The sequence below is a fragment of the Lactuca virosa genome, chromosome 3 (genome assembly GCF_052849685.1).
Source record: "Lactuca virosa cultivar CGN04683 chromosome 3, Lactuca_virosa_CGN04683_v6, whole genome shotgun sequence".
NCBI classification, from domain to species: Eukaryota; Viridiplantae; Streptophyta; class Magnoliopsida; order Asterales; family Asteraceae; genus Lactuca; species Lactuca virosa.
Genome location: NC_136428.1, coordinates 436,461,094 through 436,478,542, shown reverse-complemented (window position 1 = coordinate 436,478,542; position 17,449 = coordinate 436,461,094). Strand labels below are relative to the sequence as shown.

The following is a 17,449-nucleotide window of genomic DNA, read 5'->3' as shown; positions in this document are numbered from 1 at the left end:
AGAAGTTCAGGGGGAGCATCATGCTCACATTCAAACCATTCAGGGGGAGCAAATCAATTCCACTGTTCATATCGGATGGACGGCTGCACAAGAACTCCCAAGGTTACATGTTTGGACAAAGGATCATCCTCCGAACCAAGTAATCGGAAATGTCAATGCTGGTGTACAGACTCGTTCTGCTACAAGTATCCAAAATGAATGCCATTTCTCAGCATTTATATCCATGGTTGAACCCAAATCCATTAAGGAAGCATTAGAGCATGCTGACTGGATTACAACCATACAAGAAGAACTGGCAGAATTTGACTGAAATGAAGTTTGGACTCTCGTGCCTCCTCCTCAGAATCATCCTATTGTCGGTATGAGATGGGTATTTCGCAACAAGCTGGATGACGCAGGAGTTATTATTCGAAATAAAGCAAGATTGGTGGCAAAAGGATTTACACAGATTGAAGGGAATAAAATAAAATTGTCTTTCGGAGAGATGGCTGAGTGGTTGAAAGCCCCGGTCTTGAAAACCGGTATAGTTTACTATCGAGGGTTCGAATCCCTCTCTCTCCTTTTTTGCTTGTTAAATAAATTTGTTTCTTTATTGGATTGGTTTTGACCGGATGGTTTCATTATCATAAAGAAAGGGGAGTGGCTCGGCTATCCCGCCTAGCCAAGCCAGAAAAATGGATTAAATATAAATGAGTTGAAGAAAAAAGAATATTTTTTTATGACATGATCCCTATATGTATGAAGGAACCGAAGTGACTCCTACTTCAAGTCTTTGATCTCCTGTCTCAATTAAGAGGGCTCGACTATGATGAGACCTTTGCTCCTGTTGCACGTCTTGAAGCCGTCAGAATATTTCTTGCTTATGCTGCTCACAAAGGCTTCAAAGTTTACCAAATGGATGTTAAGAGTGCTTTTGTTAACGGTGAACTTGACACTGAAGTATACCTTTAACAGTCCCCCGTTTTTGTTAATCTATCATTTCCGAACTACTGTTACAAATACGGACTCAAGCAGGCTCCTCGGGCATGGTACGAGACCCTCATTGATTTTCTCAAACGCTCCGGTTTTCAAAGAGTAATTCTAGATCTTACCTTGTTCCAAAGATCAAATGGAAAGCATCTCATGCTGGTTCAAATTTATGTGGATGACATCATTTTTGGATCTACGGATTCATCTATGGTTTCTGACTTTGCTAAACCAATGATCAATCGATTCCAAATGAGCATGAATCGGGAGTTAAGCTTCTTTCTTGGCCTTCAAGTTAAACCAACTAACAGAGGAATCTTCATTCACCAAGAGAAGTACATTTTGGAACTCCTCAAGAAATACTCAATGGACACATGTGACTCAGCCAAGGTACCAATGGCCTTAGGACACAAGATCTTTGCCGACCCTTCAGGTGTTTCAGTTGATGAAAAGAAGTACCGCATAATGATTGGATCTTTGCTCTATCTCACAGCAAGTCGTCCGGATATCATGTTTTCCATATGTTTATGTGCCAGATTTCAAGTAAACCCAAAGATGTCTCATCTCTTGGCTGTGAAAAAAAAAATTTCTGATACCTCAAAGGTATAAAGAGTCTCGGAATTTGGTACCCAGCAAATGAGAGCTTCCTACTTCAAGCCTATTCAGATTCGAACTATGGTGGTCTTCAACTTGATAGAAAAAGCACTTCAGGTGGCTGTCAATTCTTAGGTGGTCGTTTGGTCAGTTGGTCATCCAAGAAACAGAATTACATTGCACTATCTACAGTCGAAGCCGAATACATTGCTGCTGCCAGCTGTACATCTCAGGTTTTGTGGATGAAATCTTAACTCTTGGAGTATGGTTACCGTTTTCAACGTATTCCTATCTATTGTGATTCTCAAAGTGCCATTGCGATTTCCCACAATCCAATTCAGCACTCAATGACTAATCACATCGATATAAGGTACCATTTCATAAAAGATCATGTTCTAAATGGTAACATTGAACTCATTTTTGTTCCATCTGACGATGAGATTGCTGATGTCTTTACCAAGGCATTAGACAAAACCAAATTCAATGGTTTTCTGAACAAGATAGGTATGATGATACCAGATCCTCAGTTCTTTCAAGAGACCTGTTCTCTTTGATAGACGTACTCGAAAGAAAATTAGTTTCGATCCAAATTTTTCTTCTCGGAACTAATTTCTCTCTGAATACATAAGATCATTTTACTTGTCTTTATTTCTGACCATCACTTGAGTTTTAAGCTGTACAGTTCGTCTTGATTGTTTGCTATTTAAAGTCCACATTGTCATAGTGCTCAAATTTTCATCTCGGAATATACTTCATAATGGCATCCCAAAATTCCACTCCGGAAAGGTATTGCATTCTGCACTTCGGAATTTCAAAATTCACTCCGGAAGGTTTCTTAAATCTCAACCCGGAATGTTTTACAAATCTTGCTCCAGAATTTTATTTAAAATCTCACTCCGGAATGCTTTCAAAATCATGTTCCGGAAACTTTCTCAAATTCACTCTGGAAATTCTTGAAAATCATTATTCCGGAATTTCTGCTCCGGAATCATAAACATGCTTCAAACCGAACTGAATTTCTGCTCCGGAATCACAAATCTTTTCCGAAATGACATTAAATTTTTTCTTTGACTCCGGACTCGAAACTCCCTCCGGATTATTTCTCATTCCGGACCACTTTTCAAATCAACCATGTCCCGGAGCACAACTCTTTATTCTCCGGATCAAACATTATCTGAAACCGCTCATCCGGAATTCCAAAGGTTAATAAGGTGAAACGTTTCTCCAACGGTTACTTTTTGAGAAGATCCTTATCCTATCTTCCTCGAATTTCGTGACACGTTTGCACACCCCCATAAAGCAACCATCAAATCGTCGTTTAGGTTTTTCCATTTCAAGCTACAAACAACACAACCTTTCCCATCCCAGGTTAACTCAACCCCTAAAAGCAGTTCCTCATTTAATGAAACCTGTTTCGAATTTGGATCCTCATCATTACCCTTTAACCCGACCCACTTCCCTTACCTATAAATACCAATTAACACACCCTTTTACCTCTTTACGCGCCCAATACTTCAAAACCCCTTAAATTCTCTTTGAGTTCTTCGTGTTCATCAAGCATTAATAACTCTGCAACAATGGCTTCTCCTCCTTCACCAACGAAAACTACTCCAACCGCCTCCACCCCCAAGAAGTCCATTGCAAAGAAGAAACACTCAAAAGGTTCTTCATCATCAACAACCCCTAAACCATTCCTAAGGGACACGATGCAACTGTTTTCCCTAAATCCAGAAGATTATGATTAATATGTTCATGTTGTGGTTGATTTTATCGCACATCACCCCATCTCCATCCCTCTCACCAAAATTTCTGAACCACCTCTTCCACTTCATCATCTCCACAGAGCTTTCACAAGAATCAAGGAAGTCGACGGTGTATTGGAGACCAAAATCATTGGCGATCGCATTATTCTAATCTACAAATCTACCTTCTTAAATGCGATCGGTGTTAAACCAAACCCCAAAGGATTCAAAGTCCAAGAACCCACCACTGAAGAGTTTCAGATGTTTCTGAATCACATTGGCTACAATCAAGATTACAGGGCCAAAGACTTCAAGAAATCAGCCGTCTATGGGCTCTGGACTGTGCTAATGCACTTCATCATTAGAGGGTTATCTGGTAAGCACGGAGGAACCGATACACTTAGAAAAGACTGGCTTCATGTTGTCTATAGCATCTACTCCGGACGTGACAACGCGGTTGATCTTCCGGAGGTCTTATGGCAAGATTTCTGCAAGTTTGCCATCAAAAGGATGGACAATGAAATTTCGAGCCCTAGATTTTGGGAACTGACGATTCAACAAATCTTAAATGAGCTTTCCGAACCAATTACAGTCTCCACAGTTCCTCCAGAGGTATGTGTTTCTTTCAAGGTTGTCAATGCTTATAGAATTCCAGACAAATCCTCCTTTGGTCCGGTTAGATGACTTCCGGACCACATGTTGGCCTTAATTCTTTTCGATTCCATTTATCTGAAACAACATTTAGAGACTTCGGTTGTGTTTGACCCAACACAACCTGCCCCAGTCTCAGTTGATCCCACTTCGGAAGAGGCCAATCCTCCCACATCCGGACCTAAGGTTAAGAAATCTGCCAAACGGAAGAGTTCTCCCACAAAGCCACAGCCTGAAAAGAGAACTGAAGTCAGCTCTTCCTCTCCAAAGGAAGATGCTCATGAGATTTAGGTTGACTCTGGCCGTCCGAACACCCCACCAGCCCACTCATCTGAGGTACCCCTCAATGTTTCAACATCACCTGCACACACTCACGGGGAGTCTCCACATAATCCACCCTCACCTTCCCAAAAAGGTGATGTCGGTGTTGACAATAGTTCCTTGCAGCCCCCTAGAACACACCCACGAGTCTCATTTGATATCCCTCTTGTTTCTCACACAAGCACACACTCCGGAACCCCTATTCCGGAACCTAAGCATTCCGAAGTTGGAGCAATCCCTCCGACTCTGGATGCCTCAACTGGTCTGATACCCGGAAGGTGTACAGGACGACCAGGTGCTAACGATCCCCAATGGGAAGATTATGTTAACAGGGCTGTTTCCAGACGTCCGGATCTAACAAGAGCTCAAGTGGAGGCCACTCTTACTTCAATGTACAACAGACCTCATCAAAGAAACCTTCCATATGTTCCTCCTTTCGATGATGATGCCAATCGAGAACTAGCTTCGGAACAACCTCCCATCACCACTCACACCAACGTATTCCAAACTGATTCGGATGAAGAACTCTCCAAAGAAATAATGATCACTGATGATGGCAACTCTGTTCCGGACCCCAACTTCATGTCATTCGTCCGTTTTCAATCCAAGCCATCAACCTCCAAGTCTGCTTTTAACTTCGGATCATCTTCTTCAACCACTCCGGATGGTGGACCCAACTCCTAGCTACATAAAGATGATGCCACTACTAAGCCTGGTCCATCCATTCATACTTCATCTCGACAAGCTCAACCGCAACACTCAGAATCTGATTCTGAATCCTATGCTGGTGATCACATTGATCCTTTTTCTCTCCTCGACATTCAAACCAATGTTTCAGATACTATGAAGAAGGTCTCCTCAATCGAAACACCCATAACCGAGCTCAACACAAAGATGGATCAAAAGATTTCAGGACTTGATTCCAAACTTGATGCCATCCTTCAGTCTCTCTCACAACAGTCCGAACCTTCCATTGCAGAACGAGAAGCCCTACTAGATCAACTGATCTCTCTCCGGCTCAAGCACTCCATCGAGGAAGTTGAATCTAAATATGATGTTTTGGTTGACCACTATCTCAACACAATCACCTCCATGCTCAAAGTCCATGATGACTTGGTGTTTACCACCAACGATCTTATTAGGAAGACCCATATTCGTCATGAGAAACAAATCCAAAGGATGGAGAAGGAGATCAAGAAGAAGGATGAGATGAACCTTACAATTCAACAAGTCCTCATCAAGCTACTTCGATCCACTTGGAATATTGTTGATGTTCCGAATCGAAAGTTTGATGAGATGTTAGCTATTCTCGGTCATCTGTTCGACCACCTTGTTGCTCAAGCTCCCACTTCCGAAGCATACGATACCCTCACTCTTCAACTCAACACTGGCCTTCAGAAAGTCTTTTCTAAGTTTGACGATCTAAAGGACTCTTTACTACTTGCACCGGTTCCGAGATCCACCGATCCAAGAGGGGGAGAAGGTCCAAGCAGACCATGGAAGCCTGCCTCGGAGTTCACACTCCGAGATGAAGACTTGAATTCTGAAGATGAAGCCCAAGTTTTGTCCGGACTTCTAGGAATTTCCTCTGATGATGAAGAAGACAGTGAAGAAGAAAAGTATGTCACCAAAGGAGTTCTTGCTCTCGAGGCTCCGAAGAAGCTATTCCCAAAGGTTGTGACAGAGGAAGAGAAGAGGATCTGGTCCGCAACCTCTTGGCCATCCTCTTTGCCTGACATTGTTCGAAGGGCCATTCAAATGGCCAAAGCCAAATCCTTCCTCACAGCTGAAGCCTTCCGAGCCACTCCTTCTATGCTCCCACCGATTCCGGCTCCAAAAATTGCTGAAATAGACCAGGGCTCTCCACTCCGGATCCCTGATGACATTACGGAAGACCCTCTTCCGAACCCTACTCCGGAATTCGTGGTGGATGAAAACATGCAGGTCATCATGACTTCACTGAAAAGAGACAAAGGCAAAATGCCAATGACTGCTGAACAACAAGCCTTACACTCCGGACATCCTCTCAAGCAAAAACAAGGATGGTCTCAGGAGGAAATCAACAAGGCTCTGGAGGACAGCATTCAGATCCAAGCTCTTAAGGATAATCCTGATCCGATGCGTGGCATATCTCCTCTTTGTCATGAAGGCATACTCCGCGATCACGAAATCGTTCCGTATATGTACTACGATGTTCCCACCAATGATTCCGAATAGCTAGATATTCCTCTCTCTCCATACAGCAAGTACTACATCAAGTTTGCTCCTCTTCACCCAAATGACGATCCGGAAGTGATCCTCCGGACGGAACGAGAAAGGCTTGAAACATTCTACTCCAAGAATGCTCAACCTTTTAAGGAAGTATGGACTACAAAAAGAATCACCAAAGTCCATGGATTTGCAAGAAAAATCCTAGTGTAATTCGAACTCAACTGCCCACTATTTCGATTTCACGTCTTCCGGAACAAGCCTAACTACCGAACCATTACTGATGCGGACTTCCCTTCCTTGAATCCGAACGACATTCTGACTCTAGCTGCTCACTTTCGAGGAATGCAAAACAATGATATCGGCATGGGTGCCTTTCATGCTGCTTTAAGCTTCCTCAAGGACTACGTCCCAGAAGTCTACAGATGCGACTATGAGCTGGCTCATCTCTACGTAACTGAAGACTTCGTTGCGAAGATCACCTCTGTTCTTCTGGAAGCTGAACTGCTTGAAGATGGTCCAATCGATGATTCGGTTCTAGGGTTTGTCTACATAACCAGGAAGACAAACAAGAAGGACTTTTTCCGTGTCCTTGACAAACACCTAGTCCCGACCAAAGCACTTCGGAAGTTCATCTCTCGTGCGTCAAAGTCTAAAGCTCCGGAATAGGTTAGAGCAAAGTTTGTGAGTCAACTGACCTGGTACATTAAACTCAGAGAATGGCTGTTCCGAGCTTACACCTTCATCAAGGAAGAAGCAGTGTAATTGGATGGATTGCTAAGTTCACTTAGGGGGAGATTGTTGGAACTTAAAAGTGAACCTCTAGCAATCCTAAGTCCGGATTCGGAAGTACTTGTATTCCGGAACAAATGGTCCGGAGTGAAATGTGAAGAGTGGTCTGGAATCTGTCCGGACCAGGAAAGAAGAAGATGCGAAGCTAAAGGCATTCCAGAACGATTCTCATGTTCGGAATGGATGCTGATCCGGAACAACAATATTTTGTCTTTTGTGCATTTATTAAGTTTGTCTTTGTATTGATTTGACATTTCATAGGACTTAGTCTTTTGTAATATTAGACAATCAGAATGTCAGGAACATTTCTATTGCCCGGTCCTATGTAAGTTTTCTAGTTAATTCGATGTAACCTTCACTCTATTTATAGGAGCTTTCAATGCAAAGTCAAATACAGATCTTTCACTCAACTTTTGACGTTTACTAAGTTATTTCAAACATTCTTGTTGTTCTTCATTTATTAGCTTTACCTTGATCGTTTATGCTCATTTCTCCATTTATGACTTGATCATTTGTTGAATACATCAACTTAGACTTGACTGGTCTTTCCAGGATTGACTAGAACATTTATTAGCTAGCAGATATTTATCTTAAGCATTCACTCAAGGTTTGAATTCTCAAACCTTGTTCCTGCGCATCAGATCTATTTTGTCCTCACACACATCCTGTATCAAGGACCCAAGAACTAGAATGCGATGAGTTGTTAGATTGAATAGTATAAATACCTGCGAAGGTGGGCTTTATCTTCCCATCCCTGATATCTTGCAGATACTTCGGGCAGCTTCGTTTCCAATGCCCTTTGCCGTGACAGTGAAAGCACTCTTCATCTTTTGGATCGGATGAAGGAGCAGCAGAACCACCTTTTCCTTTGGACCCATTTGAAGATGATCCATCATGAGACTTTCCATTGTGATTCTTAGAGGGAGCTTTCATCTTCTTCCCCTTCCCTTGTCCAATAGACAAGACACGGGCAATAGTAGTAGGATTGGTTGCGACATCTTTGCCTTTCAACCCACTTTCAACAGTTCTTAAAAACCCTTGAAGTTTGCTCAAGGTGACTTCCTCCTTGTTCATATGATAAGTCATCTTGAACTGCTCATAACAATGAGGTAAAGAGTGGAGAATGATATCAATCACCAACTCTTCGTCAAAGTTGACATTCAACTTGAGCAAACGATCCACATACATTTGCATTCTTTGCATGTGGCTCGTGATGGACTCTCCGTCTTTCATTTTGGTCGTTATCAACGAGGCAAAGATCTCGTACCTTTCTTGACGCGCACTTTGATGGTACATTTCCATCAAGTCTTGGCGCATCTCGTAAGGCCAATAGTCAGGAGTCATAGTGGCTACCATTATACATGACACCTTTGTCGCGTCCTTTTCGTGAGCCCTATACTCAGCAATTTCTTCAACGGAAGCTTTAGTTTCGTCTATCTCCTTGAGCTTTTCATCAAGGACGTACTCTTTTTCCTCGTATCGGAGGGCCATGCGGATGTTGTGGATCCAATCAATGAAGTTGGACCCATCGAAGGTGACCCTCCCATAAATACTCAAAAGAGAAAAGGAGCTTGAGGGGTTCGAGCTTGAAGCGTTGTTTGATCCAGACATCTAAAAAAGAAAAGAAACAAAGTTTAGATTAGATAAGCAATCCTTAATATAACACCCAAATGAAATATTAAGGCTAGGACCCAACACAATAATTCACAATTCGGAAGAGGGATGTCGTAATCCAATTGCAAATTATATGAAGGTAGGTAAATGACGATTTACCAATTTCCACCATGAAAAATGAAATGAACATTTAGGTTTTAAATGAAATGAAATTCCTATATTCTTTTGAGATTCATTGAACTTTTCAATGGAATGGTTAATCTCGATTATGCCCTTCAAGTTTGTGGCTGGGATACCGAGGATCACAAACAAGGTGTGAATAACCATGCAAATTAGCTTGGTACTGTCGAGTCATTTACCACCTAATCAATGTGTCGGTTAACCACACACGCTCCATTGATCTATGATAATTCTCGAGCTACCCTTCGCCACCCTTGTTAGTCCAAGTTAGTGTGTCGGTTAACCACACACGCTCCACTAACGACTTTGACAAGGTGCAAAGTGCAATTTCATGGAATAGCATCATTTTCACATTTTTCCTACAGTAACTAAGATTGGGAATTTATAAAAACATTTAGTTAATTTATAATAATCATTATACTTATTAATGAGGAATTAATGTCCTATCCTACCCGTTCGGCTAATGACCCTCCACTAGTCAAGAGTGCGGTGGGTAAGAGTGGATACCCAATAGAGGTCATTTTATAGGTCGCTTCCTTAAACACCCTTTATAGACCAGCTTCGTGAATGAGGTCTACTAATGGTAAGACTGACTCATCTTACACACACACACACATATACATATATATATATATATATATATATATATATATATATATATATATATATATATATATATATATAAGTATGAAGCTTTTAATATTATAATAGTATAAGGGTTGTATTTTAAACTTTTCAAAATACTAGGGTTTTAGAAATTAATATTTCAAAATTAAAAATTTTTAATCAAAATTTAAATTCCAAAACTTGAGGGCAAGTTTTGAAACTTTTCAAAACTTCTAGATCAAATTTTAAATTATTAAAATAATCATATAATTTTATATTTATCTAAATTTGACCTAATCCAATTTTATTTGGTAAGATAAATGCAAATCAAATTTTACAAATAATTAATTTATCACATAATCTAGTAATTATCTTAAAATTTGACCATTATCTTTTAATTAGATGAGGATATCCATTACCATATCAGAAAAATCGATTTTAATCAGTTAAAACAACTTATGGTAATTATCCTTGTCTAATTTAGGTTTAAAATCCGAAAATTGTGCAGTCAGATGAGTCAACTCGTCGAGTCAGGCTTTGGACTCGTCGAGTTGCCTCAACTCGTTGAGTCCCATAATGGACTCGTCGAGTTCATCTGGCAGAGTCCAGATTTCGACTTCTTTCAACTTTGAACAATTAACCATGGCATCAAATATAACAGAAAAACACCCTAAGCTCTGATACCACTGATGGGTTTTCAGCACTACATCATTCCTATGGTGTACATGCAACCCTAATGCTTTGGATCTAGGTTTTTCTCAAGTTATACATGCAATTCTAATCATCCAAAGAATGAACCCTAACTAGCATACAATTTTCGAGATTTATAACATAATACAAAGTTAGATGAATACCTTTTCCTTGTAGCTTGTAGATCTTGACCTTCAAGAGCCTAGTGCCTCAATTGTTGCACCTCTAGTGAGTCACAAACACCAAGTAGCAAATGGGCAAATATGATACAGGTTAGGAGACTCTAAAAATCGGCTATGGTTCTTTTGCTCTTAGCATTTCCCATTTTCAGGGATCTAGTGGGTTCCTTATATAGCTGAGCTGTTAGGGTTTCAAGTAAAACCCTAATCTGATTGCTTAAGCCTTAAGCAGTCCAGTATATGCTTCCAGAAGGCCTCCTTGGACGAAATATATGTAGGCTACACATAGAATTTCATCCACCCCTTCCTAGGGATCCATAAGCCCAACTTACAACTATCATATAACTGCAATATCAGTCCCCGTAATTTAATCAGTCTCTTTTGATCACCAAATTAATTTCTGATCAATACTAATTAAATAATATAATTTCTCAATTAATATATTATTCTTATAATATATTAATAAATCACAATTAACCTCTTATCTCCATAATTCATCCTATGAAATTGTTATGGTGAAGGCAACCCAAAAGGACCATGCTACTATCGGGTCAAGTACATACCAATTATAGTTATGGGCTTAGACACCTAATCCAACAATAAGACCTTCTAGAAAGTTAGAGTAAAAGGATTAATGTATTAAGGACTTAAATTATTGGATCTTTGGCTTCATACTATGCTCACGATGTGAGACATAGGGTCTCACGACGTGAGGATTCAATGACCCCGTTTCTGCTAATCTTCTTGGGGTCACGACGTGAGAGAAAGTTGTCCACATCGTGAGGTCATCTCAGATGATTTTTCATTGACTGAGTCGGCTAGGTTGTGTGAGGCGAGTTGGAATTGGAACAAGTGGACGCTCACGACATGACCAAGGTCTGCTTACAATGTGAGTGTGGAAAGTTTGTATTGTGGACTATTGACTTTTGGATTGGGTTGATTTTTAGGTTAAATTTCTATTTTAGAAAGTACATTTAGGGCTTACTTTGTGTGGATTTAGAGGAGGTGTTTAGCACCTTTCATCTGGCAAGAGATCAGTTAGCGGTGGTCGGAGCGGTAATGAGCTGAGTGTTAGTCTGCATCGTGATTCAGGTGAGTCTCTTCTTTATACTCGTGGGTCGAAGGCACCAATGTCTACCCAGCACATTATTGATGAGAATAATATTCTCTTAGATCGATAGATTTAATCAGATATCAATGAGATAATAACAAGTAATAGAGAACAATTAACACCACAATGAATCAAACGAATGTCGAATGATTAAAACAGCAACACCTCAGAAGAGCTCGATGAAGAACTTCTACTTTAGAGGTGTGCTGGGGTTACATTACTTGTCAAAGGAAAATATTCAAGAAGCGTGACAAACGTGATGCATGCATGCACCATAAATACTAAACCCTAAAAACAAACACACGGTTGGACAGGCCCAAAACGTGAATACAAATGGACCAAACTATCTAAGCCCAAAGGCGCAACCCATAAACTCAACAATCTCCCCCTTTGCGCCAATTGAGGCGAGAGATCACTTCAGTTGAGAAACTGTAGTTTTCCTTACAGTGTTGAACAGCTTGGGGATTATGGCAAGAAGAGTTTGACGAAAGTTGATGTACCACCGAAGCATATCTGAAAACATCTTCTTATCGGCTTCACCGTGTATGATCTCAAAAATATGCTCCAAGCATGCAGTGGAGAACAGGTGTTTGTCAACAAGAGTGAACAGGCATTTTTGACCTTCGCCCCTGATGAACATGACTGTATGAAACTATGGGTCGATTTTACCCTTCATCATCAAATTGATGTCGCTTGCCTTCCCTATTGGCTTGATAGTGGGCTTCTTTCTTATGGCAGAGGCGATTTCCTGATCCATCTTTGCGACTTCAAGAATGTAACACACCAGCATTCGCTTGATGTGATCTATAATAGGCTCATATTCCTTTTGATTAGTCAGCAAGATGTTGTTTAGGAGAATCCAGTCATGATGATTCAAATTTGGCAAATCAACCAGGGAGATCATATGAACCGAACTGTCTGAGCCTCGGGTCACTTTGAACTTGATATTGATAAACTTACATGCTGAAGTGGGTTTCAACACCTTGACTGTTGTATTTTCTTATTACTCCAAGTCAGGTATTGAGGTTGAGCAAACTCAAGATAATATTCAAGCAGGTCTCGATCAACCTTCGGGTCAGGAGAGGGGATGGCAACAGTTGACTCAAAACAATGAAAGATGAATGCCTTTCGGGTGATTGGCATATCAAATTGAGAATCCTTGGAATTCTCAAGAGCGATTCAAAGAACCGGTTCGAGCCAATGTGTGCTTGGAGCTTCAATAGCCTCCTTTAGAATCTTTTCCATAGTCCACAGAGGGAACATAGATTTCCTCTGTTCTAATACTTCGTTCGCTTTCCTCTCCCTATCAAATACTTCCTTCGCTTTTCAAACCTTTTCCTCAATCTCTCGATCATTAGGCTTTACTTTGAGGCTTTTGGTTTTAGAAGCTTTTTCTCCTGTATTAGTCACATCATCGATTTCATACTCATCATCATCACCAATTTGCTTCTTTCGTTTGTCCTTCATACTGACCGAAGCTTCATTACCCTTCGGTTCAGCAGTGACTTTCGGTTGGGTGATGGGTTTACTTTTTGGAGGTTGTTGTGATTGACCCTGACCCTGAGTAACATTTTCTCCCCCTTGTTTCAGAGGGACAATGGGCTACGGAACACCTTCAATCCTACTTAGAATGTCTACAGCAGGTCTCAATTTCTCAGCCAAGTGGCGTCGAATCGAGATTGTAAGGACCGAGTCATGGGCTTCCAGAAGATGTAGAAGAATAGAATGCACATCACCAACTGAGATTTTGACTACTGCTCTTTCAGACTTAAGCTCTTCAATTTCCTTGGTCGTCGTTTTGAGCTTCAGGTTCTGAATTTTAAGCTAAGAAGTTCGTTTATCAAGCTCATCCATGATCTTGCTTTCCACAGCTAGTTCGGCTTCAAGTTAGGAGAGACGGGCATCAACTGATGTTTGAAGCTCGGTGTTGGCAGTCTGGATTGCTTTGCGTGTTTCCTCAAATTGTTTCTTTTCAGCCTGAAGTGAACGGGTAAGATTATCAACAGAAGTATTCACCATTTGAGCATTCTTCAGAGCGGCAGCTTGAAGAGAGTCAAGGAAAAGTTGAGCATCAGAAACTAGTTTTTCGACGTTGGCGGTCGCTTACTTGCAATCTTTGGTGGAGGCTTCGACTGCAATAGAGGCTTTTTGACATGTGGAATTGGAAGCATCGATAGCTTTGACAGCATTAGAAATGGATGTATCATGCTCCTTGACAAAGGTTGCCAATAGAGCCTTGATAGCTGCTTCAGAGTATGCACGACCGGAAGAAGAGGAAGAAAGAAATTGGTCAAGCTTGTCATTCATATCCTTTAAATGCTTCTTCATGACAGGAGCGTCATCATCTTCATCGCTCTATACTCTATAAGGACTATAATAAACAGAGTCGAATTCTATTTCTTCTCCTCCAAGAACAGGGTCAGATTCGTGTGAGGGAGGTGAGGATAAAGGTTTGGAAGTAACTGGGGTTTCGGTTTTCTGAAGTAGGTGCCCCCGTATCAGATACGTTGACACGAACATGAGATTTGGTTGGATGAGTAGTAGTTGTGGTAACCTCGGTGAATAAAGGGGTTGGAATTGGAATTGAGGTTGTAATGGACGATGAGATGAGAGGAGGGAAGGGAGCAATGGTAATAGGAACCGATTGTGTAGAAGAAGGAGGAGGGGAGCTTCGGTTACCTTCATTAGTTGGTGAGGGTGGAGGCAAATTACCTCGAGGCGGACTCTCGTGTTGAGAAACATCATCTTCACTGGACTCGGGTTCGGGCTGTGGGTTGGAAGGAACGTAGTCAGACACACTTGAAGAAGGGGAAGGAAACTTCGGCTTGTGTGATTTCTTCTTGGTCTTTCGTTTCTATGGAGTAGTAGGGGCTGCTTGTTCAGACTTTCGCTTCTTGGGAGTAGAAACTTTTGAGGATTGACCTTCCTTCTCCCCTTTTCTTTCAAGCTTCTTCCCTCTTTTCGATGGTTTATCTGCTGCGTCTAGGGAGCTTTGTATTTCTGGAGTAAGCTGCCTTAGCCCTGTAAGGGGTAGCTTATTGTACTCAGTTATCACCTTGATTTCACTGTAAACACACCGGTACATAGATTCTGGAACCGAACCAATAAAGAGAAACTTTGATGGGTTGGATACAAGTATCCTTGTCGTGTGGAAAGTGGCAACAAACGACATCAAGGAGTTTGCCATTGTCGGAACGTGAAACTTCTCCATCGCCCATTGAGTAACAAGAGTCCAAAACCTAGCGCAGGGGATTTCATAGTAGCGTGAATAAGAACCAATACTTTGAACCAGTTGAGACCACAAAATAGATCCAAAGTCCATGTTGACCCCATGGTATAGCCCGTAGAGAAGGGTCATGAACGCCTTGCTCACTCCATCAGAACCAGCAACTCTCTCCGATAAACCCTTAGAGAGAAGGGTAAATAAACCATTCCACTGAGGAGGAAGACATGATTTCTTGAACTTTGTGACTGTGGGGAGAATCTCAGTGTACCCCATATCATAGAACATTGTGAAGAGTTGAGTGTTGGTAATGGAATCAGAGTTGATCACGGATTCGTCGATAGCAAGCCTTAGCAACAAACAAAACCTAGCTTTTGAAATCGACGTCTTTTGGTTGACGATCTCAAAGAAAATACGCTCCTTTACTTTATCGTAGACAGCGGTTGAGTAGACTTGAGAAAGTAGCAACATCGGAACACACTCCACCTGGGTTAGGGCTATTACGAGTGGTGAATATTTGAGGCATTCAACCACTTGCAGCATGTAGGGATCATACTGGAAAGGTGAGAGTTCAATGATGAGGTTTTGATTCGGTTTAATAGTGAGAAGAGAGGACTGAGCAGTTTGTTCATAAACAGATGAAGATTCAGCCATTGTTGCAGGTGTGAAGAAGAAGATGAACAGTAGAAATTCGCCGGTGGTGCTTGAGAGAGTTGTAAATTGGTAAAGTAATCCAAGAGGTGTGAGAAAACCTTATATACAATCTCCAGGAGAGAGAAGAAATCCACAGTAATGATTCGACGATATTCAGAATCGGCGCCTGAAAAAGCGCGATTTGACAGCTGGGTTACCCTAGGAAGACGTCATCATGCGTGATGTTAGGAACCGTTTCAAATTCACGCGCCCGTTTCAAATCTTATCCAGTGACGTGGTTTGAAATTTTATCTTGGTACCGCCATTTCAACTTCAAAAACTTTTCAAATTCCTTTTCAAACCCTTTCGCTTCATATAAGGCTAGCTATGTTCTCGCCTTTACACTGTATACCACTATAGCGATTGCAACCGAAGCATCAAATCTGAAAAATTGCCATTAGTACCACGAGCAAGAATTGGGAAAGTCATAATGATCTTCGTGCAAGAGTGTGCTAAGTGATGTCTTATTTAGACACGAAACTATGGATCCCGGGCACGAATCGCTTCCTTCAAAATCAAGAGAGACTTAGAAGTGTCTGTGTGGTTTCCCGTTGAATTACGATCAAATGTTTATTAAGAAACATTGAAAGGCATCTTTTCAAATTTAAGCTATAATGGGTGGCTTAGCTATAACCGAACTTCAGTTCTTGACATAAGACCGAAAGTGGGATGAAGTACTTGTGAGACCAGTGTAGCCTATTAAACAAGTAGGTTAGTTAATATATTCAGTGACTTGGTGATAAATGTAGAAATCTCAAAAACAAAATTAAACTGGATCTTATGGGAAGAAATGCCTTGGTGTAAGACAATTTCATAAAGATCGCACAAAAATAAAAAAGAGATTTCTTGGTACCTTCCACTAAAGTGGTTTCGTTAAGTCTTGGGTGAAAACTAGAACATTTGATTGTTCAACGTCAATTCATTATAGGTGTTGGATTTTGGGTTTCACTTAGCACGTGGTGAAACGAAGCTAAGATCATTAACACAGATGTTGTGTAACCATAAACCTCATTGGTAAATTCTAAGAATCTCAAGGGTTACGATTATGAACCGAAGTATGATGGAGAAAATGATAAGGAGGTTAAAGAACCGAAAGTATCTCTGCTATATAGAAAGGACCGAGTAGACAAATCTTAACTCAATGAGAGACGAGTAAGGTAGCTCTTGACATAAGTGATTTTATCACCCTAATTGGGAAGAATTGATTTGTGTATATCAAATCATTAAGGCTTCACTTGAAGTCTTTGAGGCTTTCGTCAACATACAACAGCATGCTTCTAGGGACACTTAGCTAGTACAAAGATAAAGAAATGTATACCTGTCCCAGCTCCATCATTTGAATTGTTGATGATACCCTTCAGTGATATTTTTGGTATTTTTGATTTTTATAAAAAGACAACAAAAAAAAAATATTTTTGGATTTTATGAATTTTCTGAAAAAGAAATTAAAACAGAAAGGAAAATATTTTTGAAATTTTCTGAATTTTCTGAAAAAGAATTAAAAAAAACATAAAGGAAAATATTTTTGGATTTTATGAAGAAAAATGAAGTGAGAAAAGACATACACGAAGTACAAACTATACAACCGAAACTTCACCTAAAAGTAGTGAAGCGAAATAAACCGAGCGTTCGGTTCATTTCGGTTCCCAAAAAATCAGGAGCCGAAATAGATCGAGTGTTCGCTCTATTTCGCGTTCGGTTCATTTCGGTTCCCGAAAAATCTGGAGCCAAAATAGACCTAGCGTTCGCTCTATTTCGCTTGAATAATTTTTAATGAGGCGAAAGTAGTTTCGGTACTGATTCAGCTTCCATCATTCTTAAGCCTTGGAGAATTTTATTAAAACTTACTTCAGGTAAGGCTTTCGTGAAGATGTCAGCT

At 40.7% G+C, this 17,449-nt stretch overlaps 1 non-coding gene across 1 annotated transcript; it reads left to right on the top strand.

Annotated features, from left to right (window-relative positions):
• Window positions 1-478: 478 nt before the first annotated feature.
• Window positions 479-561, top strand: TRNAS-UGA (transfer RNA serine (anticodon UGA)). The gene has a single exon. It is a non-coding gene; the product is annotated as a tRNA-Ser (tRNA).
• The last annotated feature ends 16,888 nt before the right edge of the window (window positions 562-17,449 follow it).